General features: G+C 35.5%; 1 protein-coding gene across 1 annotated transcript in view; it reads right to left on the reverse strand.

Moving 5' to 3' along the window:
* Positions 1–1010, reverse strand: part of LOC115224444 (ubiquitin carboxyl-terminal hydrolase 5) — a 43304-nt gene extending 42294 nt beyond the window's left edge. Inside the window, exon 1 of the mRNA XM_029795347.2 lies at positions 643–1010. The gene's annotated coding sequence lies outside the window, so the exon portion shown is untranslated. The remainder of the gene's footprint in view (positions 1–642) is intronic.
* Positions 1011–5000: the final 3990 nt, after the last annotated feature.

Consider the following 5000-nt stretch of genomic DNA (forward strand, 5'->3'; position numbering starts at 1 on the left):
GAGAGAGAGAGAGAGATAGATATAGACAGATAGATAGCCAGAGAGATAGATAGATATAGACAGATATAGATAGATAGATAGATATAGACAGATATAGATAGATAGATAGATAGATAGATAGATAGATATAGACATATAATAGATAGATAGATAGAGATAGATAGATAGATACATACATACATAAATAGACAGATATAGATAGATAGATAGATATAGATATAGATAGATAGCCAGAGAGATAGAAAGAGAGAGATAGACAGATATAGATAGATAGATATAGACAGATATAGATAGATAGATAGATAGATAGATAGATAGATAGATAGATAGATATAGACATATAGATAGATAGATAGATAGATAGATACATACATACATAAATAGACAGATATAGATAGATAGATAGATAGATAGATAGATAGATAGATAGATAGATAGATAGATACATACATACATACATAAATAGATAGATATAGATATAGATAGATAGATAGATAGATAGATAGATAGATAGATATACAAATAGATGGATATAGACAGATAGATAGATAAATAAATAGATAGATAGGAGCCTATTATCTACATATATATGTGCGTGTGTGTAATTATGTATCTGATATATTATATATTTTAGCTTCCCACCTTGTATATCTTGTATATCCAAAATCCAATTGTTATTAAATTTTCTCAGATTTGTTGTTGCTAATGTATATATATATATATTCCTTTTTTTATTATATATTTAATTCTCTGTTGCTCTTCTAGTTGTTTCTTCTAGTCTTTTTCCCTTTTTTTCTTTCCACACTCTTTCTCTCTTGCTTCTTTTTTTTTTTTTTTTCTGTTCTTTATTCTCTTGCCATTCGATCTTGCAACACCTTTCTTTCCCAAAACCGTAACAAACTGAAAGATTCTTCTCTTTCTTTCTCCTTCGCCGCCTTCCACAACACTGAGCCGGTTTCTGGCGACCGCTTAAGCCATCCGCAATAAAAAACACATACGGACACATACAACCATATATATATATATATTATATCTATGTATATTAAATGAGGTTTTTAATGAAACCGAGAAGCCGACACAGTAAAGTAACTAATCACTCCTTGTCATAGTCTCTTTATATATATATATATATATATATATATATATTTATTTATTTAAATAAGAAGCAATCATCATTTTTAATTTAAGAAGGAAAAAAAAATGATCACATTTGTGTCAATTAATACAACAAAGCGAGGATCGAAAATAATTATGGTTTACAAATTAATTCAATCAGCTAATGTTTGCTATATTTTATATAGTAGGGATAAATTTCGTTGATTGAAAATTGTGCGACGGTAGGGGGGAAAAAAACGTTTAAAATTGAAAGAGAAGATGCAGCATACAAAGAGAGTGAGCAACAGTGAGCTTCGGAGATAGAGAATGCTTAAGTAATTGAAAAAAAGCCGGTTGGAAGAGGGAGACGGAGGAGGACGTCGAGGGGAGGAGGAGACCATTTCAAAAGATTTTATATAAAACCAGAGTTATTTCCCTTTTTATATTAACACTACGGCGAGGTCGACTTTGCCTTTCATCCTTTCGGGGTCGATAAATTAAGTACCAGTTAAGCACTGGGGTCGATGTAATCGACTTAATCCCTTTGTTTATCCTTGTTTGTCCCCTCTATGTTTAGCCCCTTGTGGGTAATAAAGAAACATATATTAACACTACGGCACAAGACCTATTATCCAGCTTCTAGAAATCCGAGTCTTCCAGAAACCTAGAAATACTGTGCAATATCGTGTAATATATTGTCATGGCATAGTCAAGCCTTTGACGGATCATGGCTTGCTCCTCCTCCATTTATTTCTGTCTCTCGCAACATCTCCCAGATCTTTCTCGCTCTCACGTTCAATCTCTTCTTCATCCAGTTGAACATCTTCATTCTCTGCCTTCCTCACTCGCTCTCCTTCCCACCATGTAATGCTCCTTCCGTCATCCTTTCTGAGAAAATGACCAACAACTCTCCAATGTCTCTCTCTGATAGTTTCAATCAACTGTCTCTTCACTTTCATCTTTTTCAACACTTCCACATTTGTCACCCTTTGTACCCACAAGATTCTAAGCATTTTTCTATAAAACCACATTTCTACAGCTTTGAGTCTCTTCTCCATGACTTTGCTTATCGTCCAAGACTCACAGCCATACGTTAGCACCGACCAGCTGTAGCACTTCAATAGTCTTTGCTTGACTTCCATTCCAATTCTCTTCAACATTTAAGTTTAATTTGTCAAAATATTTTCGTCGCTTTTAGACCGTGACCTGTTCAGCATGGATTTTTGTCAGTGAACAGGTCGCGGTCTTAAAGCAACGAAAATATTTTGACAAATTAAACTTAAATGTTGAAGTGAATCGAACGGCTTTTGTGTGTTTCTTAAATGGCTTACAAACACCTTCCACGCTGCAATTGTTTTCGTTTCATCACACGATCTCAGATCAAATCACTTGCTATGCAAGTATATCTCCATCATTCCAATACTCTTTGCACAAAAAAATACCCCTTATATCCATAAAAGCCTGCTTTGCTAATCCAATTCCAATTCTGCACTTGATGTCCTTATCTGACCTTCCGTCTGTTGTTATCCAACTACCCAGATATATGAAACTGACCTTCTGCTCTATCCCCGTTCCATTCACCGTGAAGCGATATACAGGTACTTGTGCTTTCTTGGTACAGACCATTGAGAATGTTTTCTGGCATTTAATCGTCAGTCCAAGCTTTCCAATCTCCTCAGTCACGATATTGATCAATCCCTGAAGGTTCTCTTCTGTGCCTGCAAACAAAGCCGTATCGTCTGCGTACCTCAGATTGTTATAATTCCTTTCCCCCAGCCGTAGCCCAGCAATTGTCTTGATCTTACTTAGAGCTTTCTCACAATACAGGTTGAATAAATCAGGTGGCAAAATACAACCCTGCTGGACACCTTGCTGAATGTCAGTCCAGTTGCCCAATACTCCGTGTACTCAGATGGCTGCTTTCTGGTCCCAATACAAATTTCAAATCATTCTTAGATCATTCCCAGCAATCTCGAGTTCTGCAAACAAATATCTAGTCAAGGAGAAATAATACCTTGCTTGGAAACAAGTGAGGGTTGGAAAAAGGAGGGCATCCAGCCATAAAAAATCTGCCTCAACAAATTTTGTCTGACTCATGCAAGCATGGAAAATTAGACATGAAAATGAGGATGATAATGATGATATGCACACACACACATATATATATATATATATATATATATAAATATATATATTATATATATATATATATATAATATATATATATATATATATATATATATATATATATATATTAGAAGGCTTGGAGATGATGTACAGGTATTATATATTAGAAGAAATAAGGTACTCGGAAATCTGGATGGTTTTATATTTACAGATATTTATTAATATGTCACATGTTTTTATAAATTATATATCATATATTAGCGCTTGCATCCTGTTGCCCTTTCCCTTATACAAGACCACCATTATTGTATCTCTCCAGTCCTCAGGTACAGATTCACTAGTCCATATCTTACCAAACAAAGAGCGAAGTTTCTGCAGAAGTTTCTCACCACCATGCTGTAACAACTCCGCATGTATGCCATCCATACCCATTAAGACTACTATTGTGGACAAGTTGGAAGAATTCCCAGTCAGAATTAATGAGCATCTTATGTCCATGAGAATTCCTTTGGTTAAAGGAAATTATGTGATCTTGGTGAGTGTGTATGCTCCAACTATGTGCTATACTGATGATGAAAAATTTTCTTTCTACCATGCTTTGAAGAGCATTATAAGAAATATCCCTCAGGCAGACAAAGTCATCATACTAGGTGACTTTAATGATAGAGTGGGTAGGGATTTTAACACATGGACTGTAATTGGAAAGCATGGAGTGGGAAAGTGTAATAGTAATGGCATGCTTTTGCTGCAGATGTGTGAGGAGCTGCATCTGTGTGTTACCAATACCATGTTTCAACAAAAGAATAAGTTTAAGACCACATGGATGCACGCTGCATCAAAAGAATGGCATATTGTGGATTACATCCTTGTTAAGGTACGTGACAGACAGGATGTGCAGTGTCTTCGCGGAGCTGAGTGTTGGACTGATCACCGCCTAGTACATGCAAAAGTGAAATTAGTCACAAAACATAAAATCCGAGCTGCAGGGATTGCCTGCCTAAAAAACTGAATGTTGATCGTCTTAGGTGTAATAGTGTGAAGAGAACTTTATGAGAAAAAACGAATGCTGCAGATATTGGGGAGGATTGGCCAACCCTTAAAAAGTCAGTTTATGATATAGGCAAGAAAGGTCTGGGATTGATACAAAGAAAGCATCAAGATTGGTTTAAAGAAAATGATGAACATATAGATGATTTATTGGCTGATAAAAGACTTTGTCACGCTATTTGTCAGCAAAGCCACAGGAAAGGGAAGTGTTGCATAGGGAACTCAAGGATGTAAAATCACGTGTGAGGCGAAGACTCTTTCAGATGAGGGATACGTGGTGGAGTAAGAGTGTTGAAGAGATACAGGTGGCATCAGATTCCAATAACACAAAGCTGTTGTATGATCTCTTGCGAGAAGTTTATGGACCGACATCTTCTCTGATGACACCACTTTGAAGCAGGGATGGTAAAGAACTTCTTCGTGATTCACAAGGAATTCTGTGAAGGTGACAAGAACACTTTGATGAACTTTTGAATCAGCAGTCTGTAGTTAGTGAGGATGTTCTCAATCTCATCCCTGGATTACCTGTGAAGGCAGCACTCGTAGAACCACCAAAGTTAGAAGTTGCAGTGGGTGTCTCAAGGATGAATAATATATATATATATATATGCCTTTTTATTTTTTATTTTTTAGCTCTTGACAATTATAAGATAATGCAGGACTAAGCCTACAAATAAACAAATGTTTAAATATTTGTTTCTTTGTTTTTTGTTTTGTTTTGTTTTTGCAAT

The sequence above is a fragment of the Octopus sinensis genome, linkage group LG25 (genome assembly GCF_006345805.1).
Source record: "Octopus sinensis linkage group LG25, ASM634580v1, whole genome shotgun sequence".
In the NCBI taxonomy this organism is placed as follows: Eukaryota; Metazoa; Mollusca; class Cephalopoda; order Octopoda; family Octopodidae; genus Octopus; species Octopus sinensis.